The sequence below is a fragment of the Hemicordylus capensis genome, chromosome 6 (genome assembly GCF_027244095.1).
Source record: "Hemicordylus capensis ecotype Gifberg chromosome 6, rHemCap1.1.pri, whole genome shotgun sequence".
Lineage (NCBI taxonomy): Eukaryota > Metazoa > Chordata > Lepidosauria > Squamata > Cordylidae > Hemicordylus > Hemicordylus capensis.
The window spans coordinates 136695294-136714285 of NC_069662.1; the positions used below are offsets into that span (position 1 = coordinate 136695294).

Here is an 18992-nt window from a genome sequence, read left to right on the forward strand (position 1 = left end):
AAGTTCATGTGTACACAATCTTGGACAGAGGTGGATGTCATCATTACAAACTGCACCATTGAGTTGTCCCTGTGTGTCACTCACTACAGCTGTTCCAAATTTGGTTCAAATCGGTTAGACAGTACTCAAGTTAGTGTCTTTGCTCCTCAAAAGTTTATGCATCCACCATCTTGGATCGGGGTGGGTGACATCACAAACTACATCATTGGGGCATCCCTATGTGTCCATTCAGCTGCAGCAAATTTGGTTCAAATTGGTAGTCGTTAAGACTGTCCACAAGTTAGTGCACTTGTGTCTCAAAAGTTTACATGTCCGCCATCTTGAATTGGGGTGGATGGCATCACAATCTTCACTGTTGAGGTGTCTCATGTGTCGCTACAGCTGTAGCAAATTTGGTTCAAATTGGTTAAGCGGTTCACAAATTAGTTCACTTGCGCTTCAAAAGTTTATGGTTCTGCCATCTTAAATCTGGGTGGATGACATCATCACAAACTACCACTGAGGTGTCCTTGTGTGTCACTCACTACAACTATACCTTATTTGATTCAAACCAGTTGGTCCACAAGTTAGCCCACTTTCGCCTCAGAAGTTCATGCCCAAATGGTGTGGGGTGTGATGATGTAATCCACTCCAATTCAAGATGGCGGCCACATGAACATCTGAGGCACAATTTCACGATTCCACCATCTTGGATTGGGGTACATGACATCCTCACAAACTATGGCATTGAGGTGTCCTTATGTGCCCATACAGCTGCATCAAATTTGGTTCAAATCGGTTAAGTTGTTCACAAGCCCACTTGCGCCTCAATTAGCATTTGGGATGCTTTCATCTGTAAAATGCGCCTGAACACACACTCACGCCCCTCTTTAATTGGAAAAAAACCCCACCCTTTAAATGGTAACTAACAATAGTACTCACAGTAAAGGATGATCCAGTATCCCACTGTGCTTAATCTTATGCCATATAATCTTAAATTTGGGGAATTGTATGTCCCGTAATACCCAACTTTCTAAACTAAAGGAGATACATCTGGACAATGTCAGCTGCACACATAAAATATGACTCACTGAAAGGATAATAAGATATCATCCCACTGAATAGAAAATGGAGGATATTAGATACTCTTAAGGATGATGGATATGCTTCAACTAAAGTGAACATTTCAGCTAGATGCATGGATATCTGAAACAGATCTGAAAAATATTTACAGCCTTCAGATGAAAATCTAATACCATATTATGGGGGAAACCTTTCATTCAAACCACTTAAGCCAGGCAAAAGGCAACAGCATTTTAACCTACTGCTTTAACAAAATAAAACAGTGATGTGAATGGGAAACGAGGGGCATCTCAAAAAGTAGGCTTTAGCTAAATTAAAAACAGCAATGGCATACATTGAAGATCTTGTGCAATAGGTTAATTGCTCCTAAACACACTTAGGAAATCTTATCCTCACGATCAAAGTGGTTATGTAGTAGCAAAAAGGTGGATTTTTTCAGTCTTTCAATGAACCCTTAAGAATGAACTGGTCGAGGGGGAAACACCCATGCAGAAATCATGGGTTGATGTTGCCTATTTGGTATGTGAGTGGCCAATTAATACATATTCACTCCACGAGACTGTGTCCACAATTACACAGCTACATAAAGGGACATTCCAGAGAACCAGGCAATACAAAAAAAGACAGCCATTCCTATGATCCAATCGCCACAGGGACAGGAATCGCTGTTGCTCTCCAGGCAGCTGTGTGCCTCTAGAAAACAAGAGAAAAAGAGAGCCTCACTATAACCCTGATCTGATGAACTGCAGTGGAGACAGCACTCAAGAAGGTTTAAATAAAAAAGCAACGATTGTGCCATCGAGTCGGTGTCAACTCCTGGCGACCATAGAGAGATGTGGTTTTCTTGGTAGAATACAGGAGGGGATTTCCATTGCCATCTCCCATGCAGTATGAAATGATGCCTTTCAGCACCTTCCTATATTGCTGCTGCCCGATATAGGTGTTTCCCATAGTCCCTGGGAAATCAGAACTAGGGGGACAAAGGAGTGCATGGTTGAGGGTGCAAAGAACCACATCTAACTTTAACATTTACATGCCCAGGTTTTCATAAAACACCGCTTCAAGATAAATTATGGTCTTCCACAATCTTTGTCAAGGAAGTCTTAGAATAGCAGTGCAGTTTCCTCAACACTCTCACACACAAAAATATCACCAACATCAATCAAGTAATGTTACCAAGAGTATAAAAGTATTTCCCCTAACTTTATAAAAATGCCCTGTTGGGGCTTAAATACAAAACTCACATAAATAAGAACTAGGGCTCTGTGCATTTAAAAACTCTGTTGGGTTGAGAAAGTGTGTATTTTTATATATAAAAGATCTATGTCTTTTCTTGATTTATAGATGCTTGAAAACAAGATTTTTACACACACACAAACACACCCAATGGAAGAGTCAGAATGGTACAAAAGCACCCAGTCTATAATACAAGGGTTAATTCCCTGTGATCTGGGCAAAGAGACATATTTTAAAGTGGTGGTTCTCTTATATTTAGCGGGGGTGGGGGGTAGCAACTAGCCCTATTCAGTCTCACAGATCAACCCTCCCAGTGGCTGCTGGGGGTGCCTTCTGTGTGTTTATAGTCTGTAAGCCCCTTTGGGGCAGGGAACAAACTTCCCATTCTTTTTGCTATGTAAACTGCTTTGAGATTTATTTATTTTTTGAAGTGGCATTATATATCGTCTTCATAACTGTAATCATTACCACTAAATACACTCACACAGACACGTTCGTTATTGAGCATCAGACTGGATCATTCTCAGCAGTTTGCAGAATTGTGCACTTCCTTCACTCCACTGGTGCAGTGGTTCATACAGAGAGCTTTACATTCTAGTCCTAAGCTTTTGTTACTCAGGAGCAAATCCCACTAGTTCAATGGGACTTGCTTTCCGATATGCATCTAAGGATTTCGGCCCAAAGCTATCTCAAGCCAATAGAAAACAAACCAACCCATATTTTTAATTGTGTATTATTTTCATTGTGCATTTTAATGATATGGTAAACCACCTTGGGATTATTTTAATGAAAGGCAGTGTATAAATCAAACAATAAAATAAATATAATAAATAAGTAAGATTCACATGGAGTCCAGTCCTATGCATGTTTGTTCAGAAATAAGTCCCATGAGTTCATCAGACTTATTCACAAATGAGCATAGGATTACAGTGTTAGAATCGTTTAAGCATTACCACCTTGGCAGTGAATTTCTGGCTTTCTGTGAATAGGATTGTGTGAGGCATGTCACATGATAAACGGGATTCATTTATTGGACCCGCTATTAGCTATTCTTACAAAGATATGTGATCCTATAGACTTCATTAGTCATCAGTTATGATCTTTACTATAGGCACAGAGTTCAATCTCTCCTCCTAATGTGTGACTTCTCCCATATCAGAAAATTGTGATTATAAAATTTCTAAAGGAATATACAGCTACATCAATGTTTGTACATCTACAAATGCAGGCTAAAACTGTGTACAATTTACTCATAGAGTCAGCAACAGAAATGTACATTATCTGGTGGGGATGGGAGCCTGTAAATGCTCATTCTTCAAGTGTGCATTTGATACTTTCTACGAGCAGATAAATTTTCTATGTCACTGTTGCTGAGTTTTGCTGCTATTTTTTATTTCCAAGTGACAGAATATTCAAAGCTGACAAATGTGGTAGAACAGACAAAATTATTAAAAGCTTCAATTTACAGCAAATAGTGACAGTTTGCTTTTGCTGCTCATAAACCAAAAGCTTGGAGATGTAAATACACAGGCAAGGTAACAGCAGACTTCAGATACTTCTTCAAACAATTTTATAAAGCACTGCAAATATAAAAAGGACCCCTTCTTTCTAGACATACCGAGTAATATAAAATATTATGGACCTTAATTCAAGCATTAAAAGTTTACGAAGGTTACTTTCAAATAAATAGAAGTAACAGAAAAATAAAGTATGTGTGCAAGGAAGGCATTATTTTAACATAACTCTATTTTTCCAAGGTAGAATCAGGCTCTTTTCAAGTGACCAACAAAACTGTTGACATAGTGTAAATCTTATCACTGTGATGCATCTACTTTTCTTTTACGAACATCAAGTCATAATGAAAAGAGGTGTAAGAGTTGAATAAAAAATAAAATAAAAACTTGCACGAAGATGGCAACACATTCCTTTTTAGTAGATAATACAATCTTCATATCTACTAGATCTGTGCACAGATCTAAAAGCTGGCATCCAAGGTCCAACTTGATCCAATCTGACCCTGCAAATGTAGGTTTGGGGTTCTTTAGACCCCTCCAAAAGTCAGGGTCGGTACTGAAACTGGGGAAAGTAACCGTGGATACTCACTGGGAACCCAGAAGGAAAGTAACACAGCATTAGAGAGTCACAGGGGAAGTGATGTAACAAAGAATCCAAGGGGAAGTGAGTTAACCTCATCGATTTGCAGGAGAAACCTGGAAATCAGCTGTTCTAAAAGTTTTTCGTGCAGGCAGGCAGAAAATGCCCCCCCCACCCCCGCAGACGCGATGGGGGGGGGGGTTCCAGAAAGCTCCAAATTTTTGAGAAAGGGGTCAGAGACGTCTAACCTGAACTGGTTGGATTCTCTTTGAACCACTCCAATTTTACCAATCCAGTCATGCACAGCCTAACATCTACTACAATGCATACTCCTGCAATGTCACCAAAGCAGAGGTGAATTTTGCCCCCTGCTGGAACACCTCTCTTGAAGACGTGATGCTGAATGGAAGTCAGTTGGATATTCTGGCCCTAGGGAGAATTTAATGTACAGTGTTTACCGGCACACATCATAATCATTACTGCATCCAGATAGCACTAATATTCTGCGCTGGATGCACCAAGGCAGGGCATTGGATCCCTGCAGCCCAGACATGCAAGGTATTTTAGCCCACTTGTGGTCAACCTCGGATTCAACCAGCTGATTCTGATGGGCACAGGAACAGTGGAGGATTTGGAGCCTTGAGGCTGGCTCTCCTACAAGATCCACTCGTGTGTGGCAAGTTAACACAGGATGTCCTTGGGAAAAGCTGCTAGGCTAACCCCTCATGCTCCTGGTTGTGTGCCCCACCACACTTAAGGCAAACAGGGGACTGGTGTCTGGGGATGTCTACAGAAAACAGTTCTCTCTGTATCGTAACCTCTTAACTTGATTTAAAAAAAAAATGGTTTCCAGATTAAAATGTACTAGAACCATTACGTCAGATGGTAGGAGCATTAATGCTACATTCTCAAAAACCAAGGAGGGCATTTAGGATATGCTCACACTCAATTAACTTGGTTATTTTAGTAATTATCCAAGAATTTCACGGTGTGTTCTCCAGCAAGTAAGCTACCACATAATGGCGCAGTGGGGAAATGGCATGACTACCATGCCAGAGGTTACCGTTTCGAATCCCTGCTGATATGTTTCCCAGACTATGGGAAACATATCAGGAAGCAGGGATATAGGAAGATGCTGAAAGGCAGCATCTCATACTGCACGGGAGGAAGCAATGGTAAATCCCTCCTGTATTCTATCAAAGACAACCACAGTGCTCTGTGGTCACCAGGAGTCGACACTGACTCGATGGAACACTTTACCTTTTCTTTTCCCCAGCTAGTAACTGGGACAAAACTAACACAGGTGTTTAGCACAAGCACATTAGGAACATAGGAAGCTGACTCCTACCAAGACAGACCATTGGTCCATCTAGTTCAGTATTGCCTACACAGACTGGCAGCAGCTTTTCCAAGGTTGCAGGCAGGAGCCTCTCTCAGGCCTACCTTGGAGATGCCAGGGAGGAAACTTGGAACCTTCTGCATGCAAGCAGGCAGGTGCTCTTCTCAGAGCATCCCCATCCCTAAGGGGAATATCTTACATTGCTCACATTGCATCTCTCATTCAAGCACAAACCAAGGCAGACCCTGCTTAGTAAAGATGACAATTCATCCCTGCATTGTCAATTGCTGGTATTACACAACATCCAACCTAAACTATTGAGGACCAGTTTGGATAACTGTCCCCTGGCGCATGCAATAATATTGGGGACATTCCAACATCATTGATGGACGTCCCAACGTGTTCTTAGAGCATCCTATAGTCACATGAGAATCTGAAGCACCCCTCTACATACATTCCCAAACCCTATTTCAACACTCTCATTCTGTCCCCAATGTTATTGCACGTGTCAGCAGATAACTGTCTAAACAGACTGTATATTCTTCAACAGAGAGGAGAAAAGTTGGTAACATATGAGATTAATGAAACGGGTGAAATCCAGTCATTTAAATGAGAAGCAAAAGCATGAAAGAGAACAAGGAGGGGACAGACAGAGGACCAGATAAAAAGTTGACAGATGGAGGAAGTTATCACCGAAGAAAGTGAACCTTGCAGTGACGAGCAGACGTTGAATTTGCTCACCTTAAGAGGAATTTCTCTCATCTATAAAGACTAAACTTACATTTCCTAACAAACAAGGTAATAAATTGGTTGGTATTTTAAACTTGTCAAGAAAATAATTCAGCAAGACCTTTTGTGGATTGACCATATTTCAAATTTATTTGCAGCTCTGAAACAAAGGACAAAGGTATTGGGATAATAAAGCATGGTGCTACAACGCTAGTGATCAAACAAAACGAGAGAAGTAATTAGCATACATTCATAGCTGAGAGACATTTGACAATCCTCAAGTTTCACTTTGGTAGTGACAGTTTTGGATGCCAACTAGTTCCTGCACTTAATGTGGTTCTGCCAGCCATGCTTAAGTCAGCTGTTCCTATTCCAGATCTATCCTTAACCCAACAGGCTTTGCCTTGGCCTACTTGCCCTTGTTCCACCCCTTGTCCTTGCCCAGGGGCACAATATCATATTATATTTATAATTAAATGTATAAGCTACCTTTTCATCTAAAAACTCTCAAAATGTTCTACAAAGAGCAATCAATACACAATGAAAATTCAAAAAGTTTAAAAACATGCACACATGCCTCTGAACCATGCTACAAAAGAGCAACAGAGCCAACGTAGGAATCCTGACAGCATTAATAATGTGGTGGCTCATGCATGTGTGCAATTTGAGGTTCGGGATAATAGGCTTGGCTTAATTAGCCCCCTGACCACCACAATTTGCATCTCAACACTGTGATCGTTTGTGTCACCAAAGGTTTCTGCAATTCAAAAAGTTTGAGGTGGGTGGGTGGGTAAATGTGACTCTTCACAGAGTATAGGGTGGAAGGATGTGTATGTGTAACCAGTCAACATTCGAAGTCCGTAACATACCACATTTGTTAATGACATTAGAATACAAAAAGGTCGTTCTCATGACCAGATCAGCTGCAGAGGGCTGGTGGGGCAGTGGAGGGAGGAGAGAAGAGCCTACCTGTCTTCCCCCACACGGTCTGAGCCCAAAGAGGGCTCCGCCACATGTGTGCCCAGGTGACTAACGCTGAGCGGGAGGCTGGGGAATGACAGCTGGGCTGACAGATATTCCACAATGTACCACATGACCAGCACGGTGCACTGGTATATTTCCCTGCCGCTCGGCTGTTCCTTTCCCCCGCCTCTACAGCCAAGATAGCTGCTGGCAGCCCAGGAAGAGCTACTGACAGCCTGCGTGCCCACACAACTAGGCAGCGAGATGGGAGGTGCATACGCATCCTCCTACTTCAGTGTAGTCCAGGTTTAAAACAGGGCTACCCAGGGGTGGAGTGCTGAGATCAAGAGTGATTTCGGCGCTGCACATGACCAGCCTTACCTGGGGTAGCTCTCTTCTACCCCTGTAGGGTTGGTCATAGGAACAACCTCAAATTCTGTCAATACATAAGTAATACCCAAACTCTCTACTTCACCAGTGTCTCCACCTTCCTTTCTGGACTCCTTTCTGGAGCCAAACTCCACTTTGGCTTATCTTCCTCAGTTTCTGAAGGGTATTCAAGCACCTAGAGTGCCAAAGGAAATTGGTTCCATTCTGTCACAGGTGACAAATACTTTGGGATTTCTCTGGGAGCCAGAATTCTTCCAGTTCCGACTGAGAGACTACTATGCAGGCCTGATTAACAAATTAGACTGCTAATGCCTTCTGCATTTCTATAATTTCTTAGGCCATAGTGAGAAGCCATGATATATAGTTATTATTTAATGCCTCCCACACATGCATCTTTTCTGTAACAAACACCACCAGCAAATGCACACACAGAATTTTCAGATACGAAGTCTTGGCTCACATACAGTGCAAAGATATGTAAATGTTACACAGCTTCAACTCTGAACTGGTTGCCTTTCAGTCCTCAGAGACTTTTCTGTCAGTATAACAAGCTGAAAAACAAAATATGAATGACAAGTGCACATACTTAGCTGATTGAGAACACAGAGTCAAAAGTAACCATATTAATCTTTCTCCTCCCAGAGATTGTATGACTTCCAGGCACAAATATTGATCCTGATCTAGTCTACAACACCATGGTTTGATAATCAGTGTTCCAAATAGAAGTTGGAGGATTTTGTTCCAAATGACAGCTTTTTATCTGCCTCCCCCCACCCTAATTTATCTCAGCTACTGTTTAATTTTAGTTCATTGCTACTAAATGATTTCTGCTTCAAGACTGGGGATGTGTACACGGTCAGTTTATAACAGAGAATGGAGTAGACAAAAATGATTTCTGACAGTAAGAAGCTTTAGACTGTGACTAGGATTTTGTTGTAGAAACACAAAATTAGGGTGAACAATTTCTCAATGATCATTTAACATGGACCAAAAAAACATGTATTTATATAGTAATTCATGCTATACTAATCAGGATGGGAATAGGAACATGGAGACAGAAGGATGAGTGATAAGATATGGGGGAGGGCTTTGAGCCAAGCAATAACAGACTGGGGCATAGACAGTTTTGGAATATGTGCATATTCCTACAAAATCTGCAGGAAAGTGGCAATTCAGAAAATGATGATCTGTTATCTGAACACCATTAAATCTGGAAGTAAGCTCAGACTTCACAACAACTGAAACTTCATGAGGTTTATTTTACAGAGTTCATTCTGTTCACAATAACATACAGCATTGGGCACTACTGCAGGAATAGTCTGGGGACAAATTTTTACTTCTGAATTTTCTGCAACCTGTTCTGTACAGGAAGATTTTCATAGGGAGAGCTCATGTTTGCAAAAGTCAGAGGAAGGACCACAGAACTTTCCTCTCCTCTGCATTCTAGAACAGAATATGGTCACTCCTAAGAATGGCACTCCCTATAGTAGTATTTAACATCATTCTATGAATTTACTTTTTAAAAAAGAAGTCCTTAGAATATTTAAAATAAGGAAAGGAAAAGAAAAGGAATTGGCAAGTGTTTTATGAGACACTGAAAATGCCACTGGAAAGTTTTCCATGGATCAGCTGAAAATTTACACGATTTCCATTACAATGATAAAGTGGTCAAGATAATATATTGGATCAAGAGACATGAACTGAGCAGTTCATCTAGGCAGCAACCAGTTATGAATATTTTTAATAAATATGCAAAGATGATATTCTGTCACATAAAATAGCTAGTCAATGGTAAACCTGCAATGCATTCTCGCCTGCAACATGCCCATTCCCAGAATTAAATAACCATGTCTGTGAATATAGAAAATATTGGCTCTTCAATATCTGCATTTTGCATCAGTTCTTCCTATGATTAATTTAGATTGCCACTTTTTTATCCATGAATATCTGCTTATTTATATATGTTAGATTTATTTGTAATACCCATTTTTATTTCTCCTTAATATATTTCACAGTTGTATGCTACAATGTAAAAAGGCATTGCCTGTTGATATCTAAATTTTCCCTTATTCCCAAGACAGAATAGAATGGAACTGAATTACTGGATTGTTCAACAGATGCACCAAACAGCACAGCATTCAGGGAGGAGATCTGGTCTTGTGATAGCAAGCATGAATTGTCTCCTTGGCTAAGCAAAGTGGAGTGAGCGCCAAGCCCGGTTTTTATATCGTGAGTCACTGCGGCATGGCTCTGCTCCGCAGCTACTCATGAGGAGAACTCTGACTGGGAGGCTAACACAAGCCTCTCGGCCTCAGGGGGTCTCCCCAGAATGCCCCGCACACTCATACAGGGCATTCGGGAACTTCCGGGGACTGGATGGCCCCTGATTCCCTACCGGCTCTGTGATGGAGCCAGTAGTCATGTAGGTGGCCAATTCAGCCACCCAGGGCTTGACGACTGATCATCTGTGGGGAGAGCATGTGCAGAGCCTCAGTCTCTGCTCCAAAGCTTTGGGTGGAATCTGTATACACAGATGGAGCTCTATGTGATCAGGGGCTTCCCCAGTAAGTGTTGAGCAATCACCTGCCTAGATGATCACATTTTTACACTCAATAGTTCCTGACAGCGAACAGTGAAACCCCTAAGATTGTGAAGCTCCATTGGCACATTTTATTTTCATTTATTCATTAAATATATATTCTGCCCTTCCTAAAGTGGATCAGGGCGGTTCATCCAAGACATCCAAATCTTTGCTTATGCAGTAGAACCACTGGACTGAGTTACACAGAACTTGCTGTTTAAACATGTTTTGTCACCGTGATCATGTTCAAGAAAGTATAAATAAAGGTTTTGATGGCAACAGTAAATACAATATATGACTGACTAAAACACAATCTTAAACTATCCTTTACAGGCCACTTTGTTTCCCTGTTAAGACGCTAGTTGCTGCTTTGATTTATCTGATAATACATTTTTGATGACTTGGTAAGTCCTATAAGATTGCTCTGGTGCCGACTCCATTGATTAATAAGTCTGAGGAATTGAAACTGTCAGAAATTCATGTGTTAAGGGTAAAACTACTGCCAAACGTGTATTAGATCTTCCATAAAATACCAAATAAAAAGAAGGTTCATTTGGCAATATTGTTTTGCATCCATTTGTTCAATCCAGTTTATATTCAGACTCATTACTGTTAAGCCTTGCATACCTTTTTCCTACTTAAAGCCAACATTAAGCTAAATCCCATTCTGGGACTGTAAGGAGATGCAGTAATGAAAATGACATGCAGAAGTTAGTTAGAAATCAGGCAGAGGGCTTGGAAGTTTTATTTTTAGACCATGCAGTTTGCTGCTGAAAACAGAATCATGTCAAGGTTCTTTGCTGAAGATAAATTACAGCTAGGGATGTGCAAACAGGTTCGACATCGAATGTGTTCGATGTCGAACCTGTTTGGTTCGACCATTCGGGGTCAAACCGAACCATCCCGTTTGGTCCGACCCCGGACCGAACAACCTCCGACTGTTCGGGGGGGGGGGGGTGCGCAGATTTGTTTTTAAAAAATTTTTAAAATAAATTTTAAATACATTTATGGCCAGTGGCAGTATAAAGGAAGGCCGGTGGGGGGAGAAGAAACCTCCACGGACCCCCACCACCACCTCCAACAACTCCCCTGAAGGGGGTAAGTTAAAAATATTTTATTTTATTTTTAATTGTTCACGAACCCCCCTGTCTGAATCAAAGGGGAGGGGGTGCGAGGGGATGCCAGACCGAACTGGTTCGGGTCTGGATTCGAGTCGAACCAGCCGGTTCTGTGCACACCCGTAATTACAGCATATGTTTGCAATCTAAATGGTTATATGGAAGTCTGCTCACCCAAAGGAGCATCTGAAGAGCTCCTTCTGAAAGCAACCTCCCTCATTGCTGTCCAACTAAGTTGCTCTTGAAATGGGCCTTCAATGAAGGGGGGCGGGGGAGAGTAAGGAAAAAATAATATACACGCAGAAGCAGTTAAAGGGCTGATGGTTTACATTAAGGTCAACGCCAAAGAAACTAGAGATCAGTGGGCCAAATCCACAACTGCTTCGGTAATTATGTGTCTTCAGCTCTAAGGGAGATGATCGTCAGACCTTACACATTCTACAACCTCTTAATATCTTAGGAATCCCCGATTTTGCTTCAAAAACAAAATAAAATGATTTCCTAGTCTTTACAGATATGAAGACTGAAAAGGTGTGAACAAAACATTGTGGAAATTCTCACAAGACCAGGGGGGTGGGGGTGGTTTTGGTGGCAAGCAGGACTCTAGAAGCAGCAGCAACCTACAAAAAAAAAAAAATGAAACCTATATAGCAGCAGTCTTCTAATTTTTTTCATCTGTGTGCAGAATGAGTTTTGTTCCGGGCAGCAGTCTCAAAGCAATGTGTGCACATGTGCATTCAGAGTGGGGGCCTTCCTGATTCAACCTGAGCAGGATCTAAAATTAACTGAGTGGACATGAAAAAAACATGTGAGTGCGCACACACCTTAGAGGGAACACTGGTAGCTTCATGACTGTTATTTATCCAGGTTTCAGAATTTTGATTTACTTTTTACCATGACTGGCTGACATCCTGACCACTGAAGTGCATGTGTAAAGAGGGACAGTGGGGATGCAAGTGGAGGAGCTCATGAGCAACTCCCCCAGTCCATCTACGCATACGCCGAAGGTCTGAAATGTGTTTCCTCTCTTTCAGTTAGTTTCCAGAGAATGGCAGAGCAAGGACCACTTACACAACAGTGTGCATGTCAAGGAAGTGGGAAAGTTATGTGCAAGCTCCAGTCACATCCCCCATAGTCCCTCTTTGCATGTATGCTTCGGTAGTCAGGATGTCAGCCACTGATGTAAAAAAGTAAAATTATGAGCTTTTAATATAAATTATTTGTGGCCTTGTCTCAGACACACACACACACGGGCGCACGATTAGTGAGACAACCACTGGTATGACTCCAAACAAAATCAGCAGGAAACAATCCAGTTAACAAAGCTGAACATACTTAGCTGCAGCTCATATGATTGTTTTCAGGTGAAAAAAAAGTCTTAACAGCAACTGGGATCCACAGAGTAGTTAGTCTGAAGTCCCCTTGGACTGATGTCTGTCTGTATGTCTGAAAATGTAGGCACCCGAACACTCAGGAGCAAGCTACACATTACATGGTCCATGGTTGGAGCTCTGCAACTGGGAATACAAAGGTAAATTCTCTTCTCATAAAAGCTGCTGGGTGTGTGGCCCTGATTTAGGTTTGGGCCACAATGCACGGGAAGTGGGAGAGTAACCCTTTCCCTCTTGTTCTGTGACCCCAATGTAAATAACTTCACAAAAGTTGTTGTTTGATATATAGGGGGAAACTTATTGCACAAAACATTTGCCTCAGCTTTCCTCTCTGTGACGAATAGTAGAGAGGATTGGATTTAAATTGGGGAATAAGCACAAGGAGAAAAAGTGGGGCTTTCCTTCCCACATCATGGCCCTAATCCAAATCAAGCCCCCAGGGGTGTAATTATAATAGGGCACGGGGAGACAGTTGTCTGGGGGCCTACTGCCTTGGGGGGGGGGCAGAGGCAAGTCACATGACTGACTCCCCCAGCCACGCACCTGCCCGGGCTTCCTTCAGTTGTATTCATCCTCCAAAATGGATGTGAGTATTAAGACCTGGAGCTACCAGAACAGCATGTCTTTCTCTTGTATCATTAAATGACTTGCATCGTCCACAATTTACAAGACCTTTTAAAAAATAATTCAGGATGATGTTCTATTGTGGCACATAGGTGTTTTATATAAATTACTATGCTTTTTGTTACCACTATTCAGCCTCATTTAAGATTTCTTTACTTCACGAGCTGAGCCTTCAGTGAGCGGGGGCCCCATTTTAAAATCTTGTCTCTGGGCCCACTCCAACCTTGCTGTACCCCTGCAAGCCCCCATGTTAACCCCACAGGGCTCAAACCCCACCCCCAGAAAATTACATTGAAAGTTCCAAGCATAAAACTCCAACGTAACATGAGGCCAATTCACACATTATGCTCAAACACTCGTATGATGAGTGTACAGGGTACGCAGGTACAGACATTCACATGTAATGCTGAACGCAGGTGCAGAAATACATTTCCTATCTGTACCATGCATTTGAAGGGCCTGTATCCAGGTTCACTTTTAAAATGAACAGTCATTCCCACAAGCAGATGTATGAGCATACAGACATCTGTACTCATTCAGCATAATGTCTGAATCGGGCTATAGAGTTTGGCCTTGAGTGGTATTGCTGAGGTGATGTGAACAACTGAGGAGGTAAAGAACCATTTCTGTGTATTGTGACATCCTGAAAAGAAATGTAACTGCCCTCCCATTCCCTAATGTAGGAGTTCATTGTAGGAAGCAAATGAAAATACAGCTAGAATTTCAGGGTTACATTTCTGGTCACTATTATTTCTAGCACTCTGCCTTTTACCTCAGTGTATTCTGAAAATAGCATACAGTAAGGCTGTTCTCAAGAGCAGCTTAACCCAGGCTAGGGCCACCCAGCCTTGATTAGGCGGCTCATGTGCAGCGCCAGGATCCGTGCAGATCCCAGCGCTGCCTGCCAGCCTGACCCAGCTTTCTAACCCAGCCTTAAACTGAGGTTAAGGGCGTGAGCATGTGTGCCTGCTCAGGCTGCTTGCAGCTCAAGTGGACACAGAGAAAGGTGCCTAGAGTGCCCATCACACACAGGTATCCCCCAATGCACTGTGCTCATTGCACAGTGCATCATGGGATACGTGGAGGCCAGGATGCATCGTCCCAGCCTCCAGAGACCCGCGCTGCATGGACCAGCGTGGATTGTGTGGGACTGCAATCCGTGCTTCCCACCAGCGATTAAGAATAGTCTGGGGGGAAAGGTAAGTTGGCCTGACCCAGCTTTCTACCCCTGCCTTTCAACTGAGTTTCTTTTCAACTGAGTTTAAATGCCTTTAGCTAAGGTTAAGGGCACGAGCGTGTACACTCACTCGGGATGCTTGCAGCTTGAGTGGACACAGAGACAGGTGCCTAGACCACCCATCGCACAGGGATATCCCCCAATGTACCACGCATGTTGCGCAATGCATTGTGGGATACGTGGAGGCTGGGGTGCATTGTCCCAGCCTCCAGCATGCAGTGCAGATCATGTGGGAGTGTGGTCTGCGCTCCCCACTAGCATTTAAGGATCATCTGGGGGAAAGGTAAGTTTGCCTCAGCCCTCACCTACCTGGCCTCCTCACCTCCTGGTCATGTGCACAGCCTGTCTAAAATAAAAATAGAGGGTCAAGCTGGACAGTGAGTTGTTAAATTGCACTGAAAATAATTTCCACTTAAGCTTTTCTGTGGAGAAAAAGTTGATAAAATCTCCCCATAAAGCAAGAGCAACTTCTACATCTACCTGATAGCCCTCAACAGCAGAGTAAAAAACTGCCAAGGATAACACAAAAGCCTCAAACAATATCAGCTTGAAAAAAAGAAACTGGAGCTCAATAAAAAGCCAGCATGTAATAAAACAAGATATTACTGTGTAGAGAATAGAAATCGCAAGCCATTCTGCTTTATTATAAAAACGCCGCTTTTTAATTTATGTCCCAAATAAAAAGCAGCAACATACATAGTAACTCATCTAGCCTAGTTGTAAATAACCTATTCAGAACGAGCAGTCCAAGCATTTTTGAAGTTATAAAGGGGTTAAGAATTTTATAATATTTAGTGCTGTCCTTCCTAAACAGCAGAGGAACGAGCTTAGATTCTAAAGGGTAATATTTTTTCACCATTCGCTCTTCTGCCCCGGTTTGCTTTGGGCAGCCATGCAATACTATTTCCGCATTCTGCTGTCATCCCCTAAACTTCCCTTGTCCATAGTATGCTGCTCAGACTAAGAAGGGTCAGTTCTGACAAACGATCTACAGAAAATGACAAAAGGTATGAACATTCCATGGCCTTTGAAGGCATTTAATTAACTCGTTAGATAACCTGTTAATGCTGGACTAGGACCGGGGAGACCTGAGTTCAAATCCCCATTCAGCCATAAAACTAGCTGGGTGACTCTGGGCCAGTCACTTCTCTCTCAGCCTAACTTACTTCATAGGGTTGTTGTGAAAGAGAAACTTAAGTATGTAGTACACCGCTCTGGGTTCCTTGGAGGAATAGCGGGATATAAATGTAAAATCATCATCATCAATCCATTCCCATGGAAACATACAGTGGTCAACACCCTGTTTTTATAATTGCTTCCCTCACAAACAGAAAGTAATCTTATTTATTTATCATATTTTATTATGCAGAATTAACTAAGATTTTATTCAGAAACAATGCTGTTTTCTTCTTCTCCTTCCCCTCCCTTTTCCTTTCTGACTCCACCCCCCACACTCTCTACAGGATCCCCACTGGGACAAACTTCTAAACAATCAAAACATAAAATATACTGGATAGTGATGCAGTGCTGCACATGTGTAAGACTGTTGTATTGCACTAGCTTGTGTTTCAGACTAGAGTTGCACTACTGCAAACATGTTTGCACTTCCATAAGGTGCAAAACCTGTGGCACATCTCATATATTTTGCAGGGAACTTTTGCACAATGGTGCGTCACGGCCATTTTTAAGGCATATTTGGTGGATGTTTTCATTCAAAAGATAAAAAGAAGTTCAACGCAAGCCTAAGAGGAACCATCTTGCATATTCTTTATGCATATTCTTTTGCTGAGAGCAACACTTGTTGATTTGCACACTGTGCATAGCCTTCATTTATGCCCTCCTAGTCAAAACACTGAGATCATGTGCACCTGACCTTTGTTTTGAATTGGGAGGAGAGACGAGAGGAAAAAACCCTTTAACTAAGGCCTGTAACCATCTACAGAGGACAGATGGGAAAGATCTGGAGTGGACATTGAAGTAGTTTTGGAGATATCTGGGATAGAGAAGTCAGCTTTGAATGCTTTTTTCTAGCAAGCCTTCCGAGAAAGAAAGATTTGTATTCTGAAGCTTGCTTTGGGGGATCATTTGATTTATGCTATTGCTACAGCTACTCCCTTTGAAACTGAAAAACTTTTTTAGAAGGTTCTGTACCCTGTGTGGTCCGTTATCTTGACAGACCTTGACATCAGCCACCTTAAGTGGTGCAGCAGGGAAATGCTTGACTAACAAGCAAAGGTTACCAGCTGGAATCCCCGCTGGTACTATATCAGGCAGCAGCGATATAGGAAGATGCTGAAAGGGATCATCTCATACTGCGCAGGAGGAGGCAATGGTAAAGCCCTCCTGTATTCTACCAAAGAAAACCACAGGGCTTTGTGGGTGCCAGGAGTCAAAATCGATTCGATAGCACACTTTACCTTGACATCACATCAATGCTTGAGTTTTCTATTTTATATGCAACTTTTCCTTAAGAATTGTGCTTCAGCTTAATGCTAACATGTATTTTGTTTGTTACCTATATTTTGTTTGTTTGTTAATGTCTCAAATAGAGAGATAGAGGAACAACAAATCTCATCTTCTGTTTTACTTGTCTGAACAATCCTTGGATTATCTTAGCCTAATACCACAGGTTAATAGCTATAGCTATAGAAATATGGTAGGCAACAGAAGAAGAAACAGTCAAGGCTCTAATCTAATCTATGCCAGCAAATTTGGATAACAACACAGTGGCCAACAGACTGGAAGAGATCAGTCTACATACCCATACCAAAGAAAGGAGACTTAACAGATTGCACAAACCATTGCACAATATCCTTAATTTCACATGCTAGCAAAATAATGCTTAGGATCATCCAATGCAGATTAGAGCCCTATGTGGAAAGGGAAATGCCGGATGTTCAAGCTGGTTTCAGAAAAGGCCGAGAAACAAGAGACATCATTGCTGATGCATGGGGGATAATTGAGAAAGCCAAAGAATAGCAGAAAGAGGTCAATATGTGCTTTATTGACTACAGGAAAGCCTTTGATTGTGTCAGCCATGTCAAGTTGTGGAATATCCTTAGCAAAATCGGCATCCCAGAACACCTCATTGTTTGCATGAGAAACCTATCCACAGGGCAGGAAGCCACAGTCCAGATGGAACATGGTGAAACAGACTGGTTCCAAATTAGCAAAGGAGTAAGACAAGGCTGCATACTTTCTCCTTCTTTATTCAATTTATATGTTGAACATATAAGTACAAAGTACAGTTTGGGCCTTTTCAAGTATTGCTGTTTAATGTTTATTCTCCCTCTCAGCAGAGATATTCACATACAAGATCTATTTGGCATAAACTGAAAATGTATATAGAGGCTTGCGCTGAAATGTATCTCAGGGCCTCCTTACTTTTGGGAGGTGATTTTAATGCTAGGCTGGGCCAAGATGATGTTACATTATACCATTATTTTAAGCAGGTCCAGCCAGAGGAATGTGGGCTACCTATGCTTCCTCTGCGACTCACTAAGGATAGGGTTTGTAACTTGGCCGGTCTATGCCTTGTCCAGCTGGCAACCTGCTTTGATTTAAACATTTTGAATGGTGCAGTTCCTGGCGATCGTCCTGCAGAATTTACTTTTTGGGCAGGCCAGGGTCTCTCTACTATTGGCTTTCTTCCCGTGATTTGGTACCATATGTGGAGAAGTTATCAGTACTTCCATACCCCGACAGTGATCATTTCCCTGTTTTGTTAAGGATTAAGATCGCTTCTGGGAGCATTCAATCTTGGGAGTATTCCCGCACCAACTGTACTCCAACTTTGGGTGAGATTCGGGTGAACTGGAATTCTAGATGGGCTGCTTCGATTCATATCCTATTAAATTCAAAGGAGATGAGGTGTAGTGGGGAAAAGCTTTTAGATGAAGCTGGAGGTTCTGGAGTTTTAGATAATTATCACCATCTGATACAACGTATCCAGGAGCATTTTTGTCAGGGAATTTTAGGGAGCTCCTCTCTTAAACCCAGGTCCAGAGAGTGGTTTGACCATGATTGCCGAGTGGCTAGAAAGGACCTGGTTACAGCTTTTAGAGCTTTTCAGCAGCACCCTAGGATGACATCAAAGGCCAACTTGATGGCTGAGAAGAGACAGTATAAAGGCCTTTTAAAGGAAAATAAAGCATTGGCCTTAAGATCCCTGTGAAAGGACCTCTCTGAGGCAGCTAAAAGATGCCAATGACTCTGAGTTTTGGCGCTT

General features: G+C 42.1%; 1 protein-coding gene across 2 annotated transcripts in view; it reads right to left on the reverse strand.

Moving 5' to 3' along the window:
• Positions 1 to 18992, reverse strand: part of RSU1 (Ras suppressor protein 1) — a 107037-nt gene that overhangs the window by 16976 nt on the left and 71069 nt on the right. The window contains exon 9 of one of the 2 annotated variants that reach the window (XR_008310473.1): positions 8278 to 8364. The exons of the other annotated variant lie outside the window; for it this stretch is intronic. The gene's annotated coding sequence lies outside the window, so the exon portion shown is untranslated. The remainder of the gene's footprint in view (positions 1 to 8277; positions 8365 to 18992) is intronic. 2 annotated transcript variants of the gene reach the window in all.